Source organism: Nycticebus coucang, chromosome 3 (assembly GCF_027406575.1).
Source record: "Nycticebus coucang isolate mNycCou1 chromosome 3, mNycCou1.pri, whole genome shotgun sequence".
Lineage (NCBI taxonomy): Eukaryota > Metazoa > Chordata > Mammalia > Primates > Lorisidae > Nycticebus > Nycticebus coucang.
Genome location: NC_069782.1, coordinates 51689554 through 51709203, shown reverse-complemented (window position 1 = coordinate 51709203; position 19650 = coordinate 51689554).

Below are 19650 nucleotides of genomic sequence, written 5' to 3'. Positions count from 1 at the left end.
ATTTTTTTGAGTGTTTTTATAACTGTATTCATCAAGAGTATCGGCATTTTAGTTTTCTTTTCTCGTAGTACCTTTGTCTGGCTTTGGTGTCAAGGTAATACTGACTTTATAAAATGAAAAGTATTTTTGGAAGAGTTTAAGAATTGATTTTATTTCTTTTTTAAATATTAGGCAGAAGTCACTTGTGAAGTCACCTGGTTCTGGGCTTTCCTTTCTTGGTAAGCGTTTCATTACTCATTCAATCTCCTTCTTAATTGTTCATCTATTTGAATTTTCTATTTCTTCAGGATTTATACTTGGTAGGTTATAAATTTCTGGGAATTTGTGTATTTCTCCTAGGTTATCCAATTTGTTGGTATATAATTGTTCATAATAGTCTCCTATAATTTGATTTATTTCTGTGACATCACTTGTAATATCTCCTCTTTAATTTACGATTCTGTATGAATCTTATCTCCTTTTTACTTTAGATCCTCTAACAATGATTTTTTTAAATTTTGTTGATCTTTTCAAAAATCAACTTTTCATTTTATTGAATTTTTTTGTTCAACTTCAGATCCTGAAAGCAGAGAGAATGCCAACCTGGATAAATATCATAAATGATACTATATTTTCATGCTGAAGGAAGAGTTGAATTCACCAACAGTAAACATGAAGGAACTTTATGTGGTGATAAAACATGGTGCATATCTTATGGGGATGAGGGTTACATAGTAGTATACACTGGTGATGATTCATAGAATGTACATTCACACTATGTACAAATGTACATAAATATATATCCATAAATTTGATTTAAAACACCAGCAAAACTCATCTATAAATACTTTTTACTGTATTAAGATTCGTTTCAGAATTTTTCTCCTTTTCAGATAACTGCACGTTAATATCCATGTACATATCAAAATGCTGAATAAGAACAGAGATTAAATAGGAAAAACAACAGAAATGTAACAAAAAATCCTGAAAGAAGCCAGAGAAAGAAAACATGTGTCACTTTTAGAAGGGGGATGGTGACTATTACATCAAAAATCACCTCAGTAGCCATTCAAGCAAGGACAGCTGAGTGGAATAGTTTTGTGAGGAATAAACCACCAGCACAAAATTTTATAGCCTGCACAACTTTCCTCAGAAGGACAGAAGAAACAGAGATTTACTTTGACAAACAAAAATTGAGAGAATTTGTTACCAATACATTTGACTTGCAAGAAATATTCTTAGAAATTCATTTTTTGCTGTCTATCAAACTTTATTAAGAGTAATTTTAATATGAATGAAAGAACTTAACTAAAAAGAATTCAATCAAAGTCTTCCTCAGAGGGAGAAGCAGCAGTTGATGCTCACTGAGGCTGTAGCCTTCAAGACTCCACTGCGGGGGCTGCACAATCAAACAAGCAGGTCGCCCTGGACCTCTGAGTCCTCACAGAAGTAACCTTCCTCCGTTCTTGGGGATCTGACGGCCCAAGGTCCGCCTGCCACCTCCGGGCCCCTGTAGGCTATGGACGGAGCCCCAGGAGCAAAAGGGCCACTCAGGAAAGGCTGGAAGGCATTGCCAAGGGCTGCCAGCTTCTGCCTGTTGTAGTAGTTTTCTCTCCTGAGCAACATGGTATCAAACTCAGTGGACATGGCAGCCCTCCATCTGTCTTCAGCTTGCCCCTTATGGAAGAGGATTCCCTCCTGATAAAAGCTAGTGGTTCTCTCCAATTCCTGGGCCAGGTCCTCAGCCATCTCCTTGTAGATGTCTCTTGTCTGCCAAGCGCAGTTTACCATCTCTGACACGGTGGCGAGTCTCTTCTCTGTATCCAAGCAGTGGGCTTCCTCCTCCATGACTTCCCTCTCAACTCCCATCATATTATGTTGCTCCAAACCCAGAGGCATCTGCAGTCTCAGCTCCAACTCCTGGATCTCCCTGTCAAGCTGTGCTTTGTCCTCCTGCAGAGATGACACCTGGGCTTGCATGGTTTCCATTTGCTCTTCTAGCCATTCCCTACTTTGGATTTCTTTGAACACTTGTCCAGCTACTTCTCCAAATTCCTCCTCAGATCCTTCCATGGATAGAGTTAGGTCATCATTCTATTCACTATTCGGAGGGAAGTCTGGCATGGACACTGGGTGGTTATCCTATCTTGCTTCCTTCTTTTCCTCCACCGCCACGTTCTTATCTTCCATGCAGTCACTGATGAGGCTCGGCAGCTGCCAGAGGCTGAACAGCTTGTGTGACGAGGGAAGACCATTGCCTCACTGGACCACTCTAATCCTGGTTCATTCCTGCCTTACTCCTCTCCAGCCTCCCCTTCTCCTTTTCCTCCTGAAATCTTTGCTTCTATCTGGCAAGAACTTTGTGAAACCTTTTCTCATACTGCTGAAGGTCACTGATGTCCCCCAAAGCTTCTGTGGTCTTCCTTCGAAGTTCTCCATCCTGTGAGGTGAGTGAGAACTGCTGTATTTCCCGCACCTGGGGGAATTCAGGGGGCTGGCTTTTCTCTCTTTCTTTAAGCAAATCAACCATGTCCTGTAAAGAATATGTCTTTGTTCCATTGAGAGCTGCCAAGCTGTGGGTTGGAGCCTTAGAGGAGTGGCCTCCACTGTAGGCCATGTAGGGCAAGCATTAGCCCTTGGCTTTGGCCCAGACTTAGCTTGGGATTTTGGGTCCCCCACAGTCAAATTTGAGTCCCTTTTGTCTGGCTCTTCCCTTCGTCTTCCTGATCTGCCTCTCTTCACTATAATGGCCACCAGAGCAGTGCACACAAGGACCTGCCAGGAGATCCGGAAGGCTCCCAGCATTTGCCCCATGTGTTTGAAAAACGCCATCAGAACACCCAACAGCTGGCCCAGAAGCAGCTGTGGAGACATTTCAGGTGAGGGCAGCAGGCCCTCCAAGACTCTGAAGGACTTCACAGCTCTGTCTCCACTTGACAGTGGCCTGTGGGCCACAGCCGACCTCAGGAAGCCCTGTGGATTCTTCTGTTACTAACACAAACAAGTGCCCAGCAACGAGGGCAGAGTGTTAGTTGGGGTTGGGGAGGGGAGGCCACCCATGATCTATGAAACTGTAGACTGCCCCAAGGTGTACTGGGGAAGTATGAGCTGAAGATGGCTGTGCCACATGAGGGAAAGTGGCTAGATCACTATATTCCCCTAGAGCTGGGTCAGCCCATCCATGACCCTCAGACTGAATAGGGAAACACTAGACCCACAGAAAATCTTTCTCTCCAGTTAATACATTTGAAATTGAAGTATCTTGGTGAACACCTTTGGGGAAACCCTTCATTCCTGTGGCCCTATGTGTGGGCCCTGACCAAACACAAGGAGAGAGCCTCACAGGAGGCCAGTACCTGACCTTTGTAGGTGGGACCAGACTTCCACATGACAGAAGGAAACTTGAGATCAGGGTAATGGACCTCCTCCAGGGAAAGTGTCACCACACTGCCCAGACAGGATCGTGTGCAGATATAGGGCTATGGCATTGCCCAGCTCTGGCCCTCTAGCTATGCTGTGGGGGCTGGTGGGGCCTGAGTGTCCCCAGGTACTAGCTACTGTGAGTTCTTTACACCTCTCCCAAGGCACTGTATAGAATTTCTTTATAGAGAAGGAAAGTTATACGGGTCATAAAGTTAAATTTACATAAAGAAAGGAAAAGAAATAAGTAAAGATAAAATAAAAAACTTTTATTTTTCTTCTTTTTAATTGATATAACAGGTAACAATTTATTCAAAATTATAATAGCCGCAGTGTATTCAATTATATATGTTTATGTACGTATATATGCTTATATATAAGCAAAATAAATTATAGCAGTGATGCAAGAAATGGGAGGGACAGAATTGGAATATTTGTTTTTTAAGATACTCACAGTACCCATGAAGTGTTATCAAAATGTTGACTTGGAATGTTAGTTGTAAATGTATATTGCATACACTAGGACAACCACTTAAAAAAGTAAAAAGCAGTATAACTTATTTCCTAATAAAAAAGAGAAAATAGAGTTATAAAATGCTCAATGAAAACCAGAAAAAGAGTAGAAGGCAAAAATAGGACAAATAACAAGGAAAATAATTATGAAATAGTAACAAATACCATGAATATTGATCCACTGTGTCAATAATAACATTGAATACCAATGTTTAAAATGCAACAAATGTAAGATAAAGATTTTCAAAACTGGTCAAGTAATAAGGAGCAATTATATGCTGTACATAAGAAACCTACTTTAGGGCAGTGCCTGTGGCCGAGTGAGTAGGGTGCCAGTCCCATATACCAAGGGTGGCAGGTTCAAGCCCAGCCCTGGCCAAACTGCAACACAAAATAGCCAGGCGTTGTGGTCGGTGCCTGTGGTCCCAGCTACTCGGGAGGCTGAGGCAGGAGAGTCACCTAAGTCCAAGAGCTGGAGGTTCGCTTTATCACCCTCAGTAGAGTGCAGTGGGGTCATAGCTCACAGCAACCTCCAGCTGTTAATGGAGACAGTTATAATAGCATTATAGGACAACACTGGATACATCTAGAAGACCTCCAGTTTGGCAATAACTTTTAGATACAACACCAAAGGCTGAATTCACACAAGAAAGAATGTGTGAGATGGACTTCATTAAAATAGAAAACCATACTTCGCAAATAGCATTTCCACAGAAGGAAAGACAAGGCATATCTGATAGACCAAAACTCCTGGGCTGATCAGTGCTGGGATCACACCTCTGAGTAGCCACTGCACTGCTCCCTGGGCAACATGTGAGACCCCATCTCTTCAAAAAGAAGACATATCTCATAAAGGTCTATAAACCATAATTTACAAAGAACTCTTAACAAAAAAAAAAAAGCAATCCTATTTTAGGAATTGATCAAAGACATTAACATACACTTCACCAAACAAGACACACAGACAGCAATTTAGCACAGGAAAAGTTGATCCTCATCATATGGCATCAGGGGTATGCTAATTAAAACAACAATGAGATATTGTTATACATCAGATACACCAAATGCTGGTGAAAACGTGACATAAGGAATTTTCATTTATTCCTGGTCAAAATGCAAAATGGTACAGCCACCTTGGAAGAGAACTTGGCAGTTCCTTACAAAACTAAACATAACTCTAACCATATGATCCAGCAAACACACTCCTTTCTGTTTATCAAGGAGCTGAAAACTTATGTTCACATAAAAACCTATAAGTGGATATGTATAGCAGCTTTATTGGTAATTGCCAAAACTGAGAAGCAACCAAGATGTGCCCTGGGGAATGGATGAACTATAATACACCTGACGGTGGAATATTATTCACTACTAAAAAGAACTGGGCTGTCAAACCGTGAAAAGACATGGAGGGAACTTAAATGCAGATTACTCGGTGAAAGGGCCAGTCTGGAAAGTCTCCTTACCATGTGATTAAAATATGATGTTCAGGAAAAGGCCTATGGAGACAATGGTTGCCAGGGGTTTAGGAAGAGGGAAGGATTATTAGGTGGAATAGAAAGGATTTTTAGGGTAGTGAAACCACTCTGTGACATGTCATTGTGAATACTTGTCATGATATGTTTTTCCACACTCATGGAATGCACCACCAAGAGTAAACCCTGATAGCAACTACAGACATTGGGTGATAATGATGTGTCAGTGTAGACTCATCAGTTATAACAAACATGCTGACCTGGAGGGGGCATTGACAATGAGGGGGGCAATGCCTGTGTAGGGCAGGGGAAATCTTCATACCTTCTGCTCAATTTTGCTGTGAAACTAAAAACTGCTCTTAAAAAATGAAGTCTACTGATTTTAAAGAAAAGCAAGATCAGAAAACAATGTGTATAATATGTACGTTACTTTTTTGTTTAATGAAGGAGAAAGAAAAAAAGAATAGTTCCTCATTGACTTATTATCCCAACATGGATATCATTTTCTATGGTTTGAATGATGCTGTTCCCTCAAATTCATGTTGAAACTTAATCCACAAAGCAGCAGGATTAAGAGGTATGGCCTTTGGGAGCTGGTTAGTTAGGAGGGCCCTGCTCTCATGAATAAATCAGTGCTTTAGAAAAGAGCTGGAGGAAACTAGATTAGGCCTTTTTTGATCTTCTATTCTTCTGCCATCTGAGGACACCACATTGGCCCCCTCTGGCCTCTCTGTTCCTTCTGCCATATGAGGACACAGTGTCCCTCCCCAACAAGGTGCCATCTTGAAAGCAGAGAGCTTCTCAGCAGAGAGCAGCCCTCACTTGCTGATGCCGTGATCTTAGACTTCAAGCCTTCAGAACTGTAAGAAGTAAATTTCCCTTGTTTATGAATTGCCTAGTCTGTGATTATTTTGTTACAGCAGCACAAATGAACTGAGACATTCTTCAATGACCACATAAATTCTACCCCACCAGTGTTTGGAGAAATTAAACACTGGCATTGGCATCCGCCTGCGGTGGCAGTGATTCCCACCACACAGGCAGCATTCTTCAGTTGGTCTCCTCTCATTCCAGCAATCTACCCATCTTACTGCTCTCCAGGTCTGCATTTCTCTTTTCATCCTCCCCTCCTGTTTTGTTTTCTTATTACTTTTCTTACTCTCCTACTTTTTTCCTTTGCAACCACCTGTCCCTCATATTCTCAGGCATTCTGGTGTCACATGGGGTACACTCAGGACTAGACTCCTGGTTATCTGTACCAGAGATTCACAACCTGTGAATCTCATCAGTTGATTAAAAATTTCTGTTCCCTTTTCTGTTACCTTGACATAGATCTATTTGCCTATTCTCTAGTTCCAACTGTTTTGATTACTGCAGCTTTGTAGTATGTCATTAAGTGAGGTTGTAACATTTTACTTTTTTCTTCTACAGTATTGTGTTGGCTATTTAAATTAAAAATTAATGTTTAAATAATGTACTTTGGTCAAATTTAAATCCAATTTTGTCATTATTGGTGTTTAAAAATGATACTGATTTTTGTATGTTGATTTTGTATCTTGCAACTTTACTGACGATTTATCAAATAGAAGAGGTTTTTTGTGTGGCGTCTTTAGGTTTTTTGGGGTAGAGTATCATATCATCAGCAAAGAGGAACAATTTCATTTCTTCTTTTCTAATTTGTATGTTTTTCATTTTTGTCTCTTACATAATTATTCTAAGAATTCTAGTACTCTAACAGGAGTGGTGAAAGTAGGGATTCTTATCTTGTTCTAGTTCTCAGGGGAAAGGCTTTCAACTTTTCATTATTCAATGATGTTAGCTGTGCGTTTGTTCTATACAGCCTGGCTAAGACAAGGATCTTAGAGGAAAAGCTTCCAACTTTACCCTCTTCAGTATTATGTTGGCTATAGGTTTGTTATATATGGCCTTTACTGTGCTGGGGTATGTTCCTGGTATACCTGCTTTATTGAGAATTTTTATTGTGAAGAGCTATTGAATTTTATCAAATGATTTTTTCTATATCTATTGAGATTATCATTTTTTCTCCCTTCCTTCTGATGATATACCATGATATTGTATTTGTGTCTGTTGAATCATCCTTGCATCTCAGGAATGAACACCGCTTGAACATGGTGAATGATCTTTTTAATGTGCTGCTAGATTAGTTTGCTAGTACAGGTATTTTGTTGAGGATTTTGCATCTATATTCATTAGGAATAGTGGCCTAGAGTTTTTTTTGTTTGTTTTTTGTCTTCTCTGGTTTTAGTATCAGGGTAATACTGGACATGTAGAATGAGTTTGCAAAAATTACCTCCTCTTCAATTTTCTGAAAGAATTTGAGAAGAATTGGTATTAGTTCTTCTTTAAATATTTGATAGATTTTAGCCTTGATGCCCTCAGGTTCAGGGCTTTCCTTTGATAGACAACTCTTTTTCAGATTTAGTCTCATTACTTGTAATTGTGTGGTCAGGATTTCTATTTCTTCCTAGTTAAATCTTGGTAGATTGTATGTGTCCAGAAAGTTATTCATTGCTGATAAATTTTCTAAGTTTTTGGAATATACTTGTTCCTAATAGTCCCTAATGATTCTCCTATCTCTTTTCTTTTTAAATTTCAAATTCATATGAGGGCACAGATTTTTAGGTTACATTGTTTTGAGTTCTAAGGTAAAGTTCAAGTTGTAGTTGAGTCCTAAACAGGGGTCGTGTTGAACACCCTCACAGTATATTAGGTGAGGTTCTGCCAATTGCCCTCCTCCTGCCAATCACCCTCCCTCCCATCCTTCCCCTCCCCATCTTTCCCTTTCCTCCTTGCTAGACTGTATTTCTTTTGTGTGGGCATGTAGTTGTTTATATATCGGTCTTGTATTAGTATTAAGTACATTGGATATTTTCTCCCATTCTTGAGATACTTTTCTAAGAGGAATGTGTTTCAATTCCATCCAGATAAACACAAAAGATGCAAAGTCTTCATCTTTCCTAATGGCTGAATAGTAGTCCATGGTATACATATACCACAGTTTCTTAAACCATTCATGGGCTGATGGGCATTTGGGTTGTTTCCACAAGTTGGCAATTGTGAATTGAGCTGCAATAAACATTCTGGTGCAAAAGTTTTTGTGATAACATGATTTTTGTTTTTCTGGGTAGATACCTAGTATTGGAATTGCAGGATCAAATGGACAGTTGACTTTTAGTTCTTTGAGAATTCTCCATACTTCTTCCCATAGAAGTGGCATTATTTTGTAGTCCCACCAGCAGTGTAAAAATGTTCCCTTCTCTCCATATCCATGACCAGCATCTGCAGTTTTGGGACTTTGTGATGTGGGCTAATCTTATCGGAGTTAGGTGATATCTCAAGGTGGTTTTGATTTGCATTTCTGTGACGATTAGAGACAATGAGCATTTTTTCATGTTTCTTGGCCATTTGCATATTCTCAAACAAGTTTCTGTTCAATTCTCTTGCCCACTTATAAATGCAGTCGTTTGCTCTTTTCTTGTTGATGAATTTGAGCTCATTGCTGATTCTAATTATCAACCCTTTGCCAGATTTGTAACATGCAAATATCTTCTCCCATTCTGAAGGCTGTCTGTTTGCTTTTTGTGGTACACTTAGCTGTGCAGAAGCTTTTTAGCTTGATCATGTCTCATTTATATATTTTGGGTGTTGCCAAGGAGGACCTTCTTCATAAAAATATTTTCCTAGGCCAATTTTTTCAAGTGTTCATCCCGCACTCTCCTCTAGAATTTTTATTATTTTGTGTCTTTTTTTTTTTTCTCTTTTTTTTTTTTTTTTATTGTTGGGGATTCATTGAGGGTACAATAAGCCAGGTTACACTGATTGCAATTGTTAGGTAAAGTCCCTCTTGCAATCATGTCTTGCCCCCATAAAGTGTGACACACACCAAGGCCCCACCCCCCTCCCTCCTTCCCTCGTTCTGCTTCCCCCCCATAAACATAATTGTCATTAATTGTCCTCATATCAAAATTGAGTACATAGGATTCATGCTTCTCCATTCTTGTGGTGCTTTACTAAGAATAATGCCTTCCATGTCCATCCAGGTTAATACGAAAGATGTAAAGTCTCCATTTTTTTAAATGGCTGAATAGTATTCCATGGTATACATATACCAAAGCTTGTTAATCCATTCCTGGGTTGGTGGGCATTTAGGCTGTTTCCAAATTTTGGCAATTGTAAATTGAGCTGCAATAAACAGTCTAGTACAAGTGTCCTTATGATAAAAGGATTTTATTCCTTCTGGGTAGATGCCCAGTAATGGGATTGCAGGATCAAATGGGAGGTCTAGCTTGAGTGCTTTCTGGTTTCTCCATACTTCCTTCCAGAAAAGTTGGACTAGTTTGCAGTCCCACCAGCAGTGCAAAAGTGTTCCCTTCTCTCCACATCCATGCCAGCATCTGCAGTTTGAGATTTTGTGATGAGGGCCATTCTCACTAGGGTTGGATGATATCTCAGGGTTGTTTTGATTTGCGTTTCTCTAATATATCGAGATGATGAACATTTTTTCATGTGTTTGTTAGCCATTCGTCTGCATCTTTAGAGAAAGTTCTATTCATGTCTCTTGCCCATTGATATATGGGAGTGTTGGCTTTTTTCAGGTGGATTAATTTGAGTTCTCTATAGATCCTAGTTATCAAGCTTTTGTCTGATTCAAAATATGAAAATATCCTTTCCCATTGTGTATGTTGTCCCTTTGCTTTGGTTATTGTCTCCTTAGCTGTACAGAAGCTTTTCAGTTTAATGAAGGCCCATTTGTTTATTTTTGTTGTTGTTGCAATTGCCATGGCAGTCTTCTTCATGAAGTCTTTCCCCAGGCCAATATCTTCCAGTGTTTTTCCTATGCTTTCTTGGAGGATTTTTATTGTTTCATGCCTTAAGTTTAAGTCCTTTATCCATCTTGAATCAATTTTTGTGAGTGGGGAAAGGTGTGGGTCCAGTTTCAGTCTTTTACATGTAGACATCCAGTTCTCCCAACACCATTTATTGAATAGAGAGTCTTTCCCCCAAGGTATGTTCTTGTTTGGTTTATCAAAGATTAGGTGGTTGTAAAATGTTAGTTTCATTTCTTGGTTTTCAATTCCATTCCAAGTGTCTATGTCTCTGTTTTTGTGCCAGTACCATGCTGTCTTGAGCACTATGGCTTTGTAGTACAGACTAAAATCTGGTATGCTGATGCCCCCAGCTTTATTTTTGTTACAGAGAACTGCCTTAGCTATACGGGGTTTTATTCCGGTTCCATACAAAACGCAGAATCATTTTTTCCAAATCTTGAAAGTACGATGTTGGTATTTTGATAGGAATGGCATTGAATAGGTAGATTGCTTTGGGAAGTATAGACATTTTAACAATGTTGATTCTTCCCATCCATAAGCATGGTATGTTCTTCCATTTATTAATATCCTCTGCTATTTCCTTTCTGAGGATTTCATAGTTTTCTTTATAGAGGTCCTTCACCTCCTTCGTTAGGTATATTCCTAGGTATTTCATTTTCTTTGAGACTATGGTGAAGGGAGTTGTGTCCGTAATTAGCTTCTCATCTTCACTGTTATTGGTGTACACAAAGGCTACACATTGATTTTATATCCTGATACATTACTGTATTTTTTGATGACTTCTAGGAGTCTTGTGGTTGAGTCTTTGGGGTTCTCTAAGTATAAGATCATGTCGTCAGCAAAGAGGGAGAGTTTGACCTCCTCTGCTCCCATGTGGATTCCCTTTATTTCCTTGTCTTGCCTAATTGTATTGGCTAGAACTTCCAGCACTATGTTGAATAGTAAAGGTGACAGAGGACAACCTTGTCTGGTGCCAGTTCTAAGAGGAAAAGATTTCAGTTTTACTCCATTCAGTAAAATATTGGCAGTGGGTTTGTCATAGATAGCTTCAATCAGTTTTAGAAATGTGCCACCTATGCCTATACTCTTCAGTGTTCTAATTAGAAAAGGATGCTGGATTTTATCAAATGCTTTTTCTGCATCTATTGAGAGGATCATGTGATCTTTATTTTTGCCTCTGTTAATATGGTGGATAACGTTTATAGACTTGTGTATGTTAAACCAGCCTTGCATCCCTGGGATGAAGCCTACTTGATCATGATGAATGACTTTTTTGATGATAAGCTGTAATCTATTGGCTAGGATTTTGTTGAGAATTTTTGCATCTATGTTCATGAGTGAGATTGGTCTGAAATTCTCCTTTTTGTTTGGGTCTTTTCCTGGTTTTGGTATCAGGGTGATGTTTGCTTCATAGAATGTGTTGGGGAAGATTCCTTCTTCCTCAATTTTTTGGAATAATTTCTGCAGTACAGGAATAAGCTCTTCCTTGAAGGTTTGATAGAATTCTGGTGTGAAGCCATCTGGACCAGGGCACTTTTTGGTTGGAAACTTTTTTATCGTTTCTTTGAACTCAGTGCTTGAAATTGGTTTGTTCAGGAGCTCTATTTCTTCCTGGCTGAGTCTAGGGAGAGGGTGTGATTCCAAATATTGATCCACATTCTTTCACATTGTCAAATTTCTGGGCATAGAGTTTCTGGTAGTATTCAGAGATGATCTCTTGTATCTCTATAGGATCAGTTGTTATTTCCCCTTTATCATTTCTGATTGAGGTTACTAGAGATTTTACTTTTCTGTTTCTCTTTAGTCTGGCCAATGGTTTATCTATTTTATTTATTTTTTCAAAAAACCAACTCCTTGTTTCATTAATTTTCTGAATGATTCTTTTATTTTCAATTTCATTGATCTCTGATTTGATTTTGGATATTTCTTTTCTTCTACTGAGTTTAGGCTTAGATTGTTCTTCTTTTTCCAATTCCATGAGATCTCTTGTGAGATTGTTGATGTGCTCTCTTTCTGTTTTTCGAATGTAGGCATCTAAAGTGATGAATTTTCCTCTCAAAACTGCTTTTGGAGTATCCCACAGGTTTTGGTAGCTTGTGTCTTCATTGTTGTTATGCTCAAGGAAGTTAATGATTTCCTGTTTTATTTCTTCCTTCACCCATCTGTTATTCAACAGAAGATTGTTTAGTTTCCATGCCTTTGGGTGGGGTTGAGCATTTTTGTTAGAGTTGAGTTCCACCTTTAGTGCCTTATGGTCTGAAGAGATACAAGGTAAAATTTCAATTCTTTTGATTCTGTTGATATTTGTTTTGTGTCCCAGGATATGATCAATTTTGGAGAATGTTCCATGGGGTGATGGGAAGAATGTATATTCTTTATCTTTGGGGTGGAGTGTTCTATATGCGTCTATCAAGCACAGTTGTTCTAGGATCTCATTTAAGTCTCTTATATCCTTGTTTAATTTCTGTTTAGAGTTTCTGTCCAGCTCTGTAAGAGGAGTGTTAAGGTCCCCTGTTATTATGGTATTATCAGATATCATATTGCTCAGACTGAGTAAGGTCTGTTTCAAGAATCTGGGAGCATTTAAATTGGGTGCATAGATATTTAGAATTGAAATGTCTTCTTGTTGTATTTTTCCCTTGACCAATATAAAGTGACCATCTTTGTCTTTTTTTACTTTAGTTGCTTTAAATCCACATGTATCTGAAAATAAGATTGCAACTCCTCTTTTCTTCTGAATTCCATTTGCCTGAAAAATTGTCTTCCAACCCTTGACTCGGAGCTTTAATTTGTCTTTTGAAGCCAGGTGTGTTTCTTGCAGACAGCAAATGGATGGCTTGTGTTTTTTAATCCAGTCAACCAATCTATGTCTCTTCAGTGGGGAATTCAAGCCATTAACATTTACTGAGATAATTGATAAGTGTGGTAGTATTCTATTCGTCTTATTTGGTGAGAGTCCATTGCTTAGTTTTATCTTTTGCATCAGTGTGGAGGTTAGGTTCTGTCCTTTAATTTCTGAGTTCTTACTTTGCTGCTGATCCATTGTGGTGGTCAGTGTGCAGAACAGGTTGAAGTATTTCCTGTAGAGCTGGTCTTGTTGTGGCGAATTTCCTCAATGTTTGTATATCCGTAAATGATTTGATTACTCCATCAATTTTGAAGCTTAGCTTAGCAGGGTACAGAATTCTGGGCTGGAAATTGTTCTGTTTAAGTAGATTAAAGGTAGATGACCATTGTCTTCTTGCTTGGAAAGTTTCATTAGAGAAGTCTGCGGTCACTCTGATGGATTTGCCCCTGTAGGTCAACTGGCGCTTACTCCTGGCAGCTTGCAGAATCTTTTCTTTTGTCTTGACTTTGGACAGCTTCATCACAATGTGTCTTGGAGAAGCTCGGTTAGAGTTGAGGCAACCTGGGGTCTGATAGCCCTCTGAAAGCAGTGTGTCAGAATCGTTGGTGATATTTGGGAAATTTTCTTTTATAATATTCTCTAGTATGGCTTCCATTCCTCTGGGGCATTCTTCTTCCCCTTCTGGAATTCCTATAATTCGTATGTTGGAACGCTTCATAAAGTCCCATAATTCTGACAGGGAATGTTCTGCTTTCTCTCTCTTCTTTTCTGCCTCTTTTACTATCTGAGTTATCTCAAAAACTTTGTCTTCTACCTCTGAAATTCTTTCTTCTGCATCGTCTAACCTGTTGCTGATACTTTCCATTGCATCTTTAAGTTCCCTAATTGACTGTTTCAGTTCCTTCAGCTCCGCTATATCCTTTTTATATTCTTCATATCGTTCATCTCTTATTTGATTCTGTTTTTGAATTTCCTTTTGGTTATTTTCCACTTTATTAGCAGTTTCCTTCATTGTTTCCATCATTTCTTTCATTGTTTTCAACATGCGTATTCTAAATTCCCTTTCTGTCATTCCTAACATTTCTTTATAGGTGAAATCCTCTGCAGTAGCTACCTGATGGTCCTTTGGCGGGGTTGTTCTGGACTGGTTCTTCATGTTGCCTGGAGTTTTCTGCTGATTCTTCCTCATGAGTGATTTCTTTTATCTGTTTCCTTGCTCTAATTTTCCTTTCACTTCCTCTTGCTCTTTAAGTTCTTGTGCCTGTGGACTAAGGGTTACAGGACCAGAAGGGTGAGAAGGTTGAAGAGCAAAAAAGGGATGAAAGAAAGGAGGACCGAGTGATAAGGAAAAAAAAGAAAAATAGAGAAAGGAGAGGGGGTGGGTAAAAGGAATATTGACAAAAAGAAGAGAGGCACAGAAAGAGGGAGACAGAGCAATATAGGTGTACCATAGGGTACTTTGATACGACCTTAAAAAAAAAAAACCACGTTCTGGGGGTGCCCAGTTGGGTGGTTCCCTTGAGGTCTGCAGCTCTTTGCTAACCTGATCAGACACAGTACCCCACCTCCACCAAGTAGAGAGGAAAGACAAAAATGCTATAAATCAAACCAAAACAAGCAAACAGAACACTTTACGGGATAAAATTGGCTGGAAAAACCAAATAATAGCGGTAGAAACACTAACAAAAATGAAGTTCTAATTATTGAAATAGGCAGCAATGGGAAATTATAATTAAACTGGAAAAATTGAGAAAGAAAAAGGATCTTTATGGATAAGGTTGAACTTAAAAAACAAAACAACAATCCACAACATCAAAATAAACAAAAAACACAACCAAAAACAAAGCAGTATGTATATGTTATTGAATATTGTCTGGGCAACACGTAGTCTTCTGGGGTATGAGATGTTAATCACAGTTCTGATACAACTGGAGGCTGCTAGTTTCTCAAACCCCAGCAGGTAGACACCCTAAATCTCTCTTCAGCCCACTTAAAAGGCACTTTGAACTTGTTCACTTACTGAGCAGAAGCTCTCTCAGGGAAGTGCTTGTCGCTGGAATCACTGCTGAAGTGGCTATCCACTTACCCTGTGTGTCAAAACTGGTCTCCCTCTGCCCCCGAGGGTTAGGGCTGCAAGGCGGCTCAGACCCCACCCTTAGGCTACTTGGTTGCTGGGTTACCAGCTCCCACCCAATTCCAGCTCTGCAACCCTGAGGGTGGAGCTTGCCGGGGCAGATCACTCACAATGTCTGCCTGTGACCCAGAGCCAAACACTATTAGCTCCGTCTGGCTCAGCGGCTGAGACTGGGGCCCTAGACAAAGGCCAAAGTTCTGCGCACTCCCACTCAGGCTCTCCCCAAGGCAGTTCAGCTGAGTGCCAAGTCCAAAGACACCAAAACAGTTCACAGGTAAGGCCTTTCTGGTTTGCAGTCTCGCTGCTACTGAACTTACAGTTGCGGGCGGGTTTAGATGGATTGAACACACCACTTGCCGGTTTTCCACTGTTTTAGTCCTCCTCTTGGGGTAAAGAAGTCTCTTGCTGACTCCCTGTATCCTCTCAGGGGTGATGATAGGCAGATCCCACCAGCCAGAGATGCCTGGAGTCCTATATCCCCAGACTCATGGTGCCCAGATGCAAGGAAGCTGTTACTCAGCTGCCATCTTGCTCTACCTCCGATATGTTATTAAATTTTAAACCTTTTTAATTTTGTGATGGCAAAACAATGGAAATCTCATAAAGGTTTATATGTAAAAATAAAAAATAAATAAAAAATATATATGTCCATCCCTTCACTCTGAGTCTTTTTTGTCTGTTGAAGTAAGATGAGTCTGTAGACAACAGGTACCTGGCCTGAGTTTTTGTATCCAGTCAGCCAACCTGTGTCTCTTTAGAGGACAACTTAAGCCATTCATATTAATTGAGAGAATTGGTAGATGTGGTAGTGTTTTGCCCATCATTTTTTTTAGTAGTGCAGTGGATACTTCTGTTTCACCATGGTGGATGGTAGGTTTTGTTTGATAAATTCTAAGTGAGTTTACTTTGGTGTTGGTTACTTGTGCTGGTTATTAAGGAAAATGGGTTTAAGTATTTCCTGGAGATTTTGTTTAGTTTTGGCAAATTTACTCAACATGTGTATGTCAGTAAAGTATTTGATTTCTCCATCGCAAATGAAACTCTGTTTAGCTGGATACAGGATATTGGGCTGACAATTGTTTTGTTTTAGGTGATAGAAGGTTTATGACCATCCTCTTCTGACTTGAAAAGTTTCAACTGAGAGCTCTGCAGTCATTCTAATATTTCTCCCTTTGTAGATAATGCTTTTCTTACATCTGGCTGCTTGCAGAACTTTCACATCAACTTTGGCAAAGTTAATTACAATGTGTCTAGGAGATCCTTTATTTGGACTGAGTCTTGCTGTGGTTCTGTGACTGTCCACTATCTGAATTTCTGTATCTCTTTCAACGCTTCGGAAATTCTCATCCATAATATCTTGAAGTAGAGCATTTGTGCCTTTAGGATCATCCTCTTCTCTTTGAGGAATTCCTATACATCGTATGTTTGCTCTTTTAGAATCATCCCATAACTCTCTGAGGAAATGATCAGTTTTTGCTTTCCATTTCTCTGCCTCTTTGAGCACTTAGGATCTTTCAAAATCCTTGTCTTCAATTTTAGAGATCCTTTCTTCTGCCTGCTCAACTGAGGGATTCTACTGTATTTCAGAGCTCCTCGAATAACGTTTTCATTTCTTTGAGCTCTGTTATCTCTTTTCTCATTATGTCCATATACTTGATGATTTTGTTTTTGAATTCATTAATTTCTTGAGGCAACTTTTGAACAACTCTTTGGATTTCTATTTCCATCGTTTCCTCAATTCTATTAATTTCATTTTCCATCCACATTCTTAATTATATTTCTGGCAATTCAGCTATTTTTCTATGTATGACATATTCTGTTATATCTACTCTGGTTATTCATGTTGCCAGAGTTCTTCTGCTGGTTCTACCTCATGATTATATTCCACAGTTTGGCCAATAAAACTTGTAGGGTGAGATTGGCTTGAGGGCCCCAGGAAGTGGATTAGGCCTTTACTGATGAGCTGGAGCTGGTGATTGTGGCTTTTCTCCTACAGCTTTACAAAGGTCTCTTTCAGAGCTGAAGCCAGAGATTCTGAGGACCTGGATGTGTGATAGCACTAGCTGGCTCTGTTTTGTAGTCAGCCAGCCCTATCCAAACCTAGTGAGCTGTGGTATTAGGCTGAAATCTCAGCTAGGGAGAGATACAAGCAACTGTGGAACCCTGCCCCCTACTACCAACAGTTGGAGGAGGAGAATCACTTCCTCTCACTACAAAATGAATGCCACTCAACTTTTGAGGGTCCCTGAGTAGACAGCCCAAGTCAATAATTCTAATCTGATTGTCCCAGGGAGTACAATCACTGCTCAACAGGGAGAGTTCAAAGGATCTACAGCAGCAGTTCTCAACCTGTGGGTCAGGACCCACAGGAACTGTATTAAAGGGCCACAGTATTAGAAAGTTTGAGAACCACTGGTCTACAGTGAACAGATAGTAAAGATCCACAGGCAGTTCCATATTCAAAACATGAGGGGCAGGAGTCTGGTTCCCTCTGGAGTGATGCAGTCAAGAAGATGCACCCTGCTGAAGAGTCAGTCCAGAAGTGTCAGCACCTCCGCCTCCCACTGCCACATACTGCTGCCAGCAACCCCACTGGGCTGGAGCCTGATTCCCTCCAATGAGTAACAGAGTCAGGTGGTTACACTGGCCTGAGTCAGAAGGGACTAGCATCTCCTTCCCAGCCACACTGCAACCACAAGCAGACAATTCTCTGGTGGAAAACTATATCAGAGAGTGTGGAGGAGGGGGATCTGCAGGCAGATCCACTGAATTCACCCCTCGCTGCTCCATTTCTCCCCTCGACCATCACTCAAAAAAGTCAAATAAGTGGTCACCCTGTAGCCCCCAACAGTAGCAGCTGAAAAATAAAAATCTGGGGATGCCTCTGGCTGTGAGTTCCAGTTAAATTCACTCAGACAGCACCAGAAAACCCACCCAAGAAAGTTCAGAGCATTGCCAGGTACCAGAGAAGAACCCACAGGCATATCTGTCTGAGAGTTCCCAGGGAGTGGGAAGGGTATCTTCCAGTGAAAAGAAAGGGAGTCAGGAGAAATCACACCCCCCTACACCAAAGTCAGAGCTTCAGCACCATTAATTATATGCTTCTGCTCCCACCCCTCAGCTCCCACCACTTAGCCACCTATACAATTCATCAGCCTCTCAGAGAATTTTCCAGATGCTGTGGCCTCTGCAGGTAGCAGTCGGTCAGGCAACCAGATTGGGGGAAGGGTGAGCTTTGGACTCAGGACCATAGAGAATAATATTCATTTTTGTGCTAGGCAGGATGGGTACTTGACTCAAAGGTGGACATTACCAGGTATAGGAAAACTGGACCCTCATACATCTCTCTCATGGGGTGAGGTGAGAGGTCCTTTGTTCTCTACTCACAAGCGAAAAGCCCACCTTGGGCCTCCCCACTGGGGGAGGGGTCTCTGTTTCCATGGCAGCAGGCACCTCTGGACTAGTCACTGTACCTGATCACTGTTGTCTTTCTTCCTCTTTAGTGGCCTCACAGCCTGTCTCATTTGGGATGATAGGCACCGTGATTTTTTTCTTGTGCTCAACTCCCCAACTTCAGCTTGCTCAAGTCCACTTAAGTCCAAATATCTCCCTCTGGGAAAAGGAGGCTATAAACAACCATCTTCCCAGAATCTCCCAAGACCATCTTCTTAAACATTTAATTTTATTTTCTCTGTTTGTATCTGCTGTTACCCCATTATTGGGCTTGTGTTCAATGAAAACCAAGCTTCAAGTCTGGTTTGTTCTTTAAACATGGCTGAAAAGGATGGGCAAAGCTGGGTGAACTTCTCCTTGCTTGCTTCTGGCTGACTACTGAGGCAAAGAAGATGCTCTGAGTGATTCCCACAATCCCTCCTACTGGTATGCACACACTTGTAGAATCCCTGGATCTTCTTTGTGAGCAGGACTTAGGGGTTTCTGTAAGCTCATGTGGATCCCAAGCATAATCTGCTAACATGGCTCCAGAGGTCAGTGGATTTACCTTTAGTCACAGTACAAAACTGTGACACTGTCTGCAAGGACTTATCCAGGGTGGGCACCAACCAGCAGGTGCTTCCACTGAATAGAATTTGGCACAAATGATAGCCTGTCCCTTCCAAGTTCAGGCTCTTAAAGACGTGACTTCCATCCTGCTCACACTGGTCCGTGCCTTTTACTTACTTGCTCTGGTGACACAACCTGTCATGGTGTGAATGTCTGCTCAGTGGAGAGGCTCCCATGATGTGGAAAGGAAGGAGGCTACTGTCCTACAGTCACCAAGACAGTGAGCCTGGAAGCTGATCCTTCCCTCCCTCCTTACAATGGCTAGCTTGTCAGAGAACTGGAGCCCAGGAGATCCAGCTGAGCTGTCCCTGAAGTCCTGACATTTCATGCTGTGATACAACCAGTAGTGGTATTTCAAGCTGCAAAGTCTGC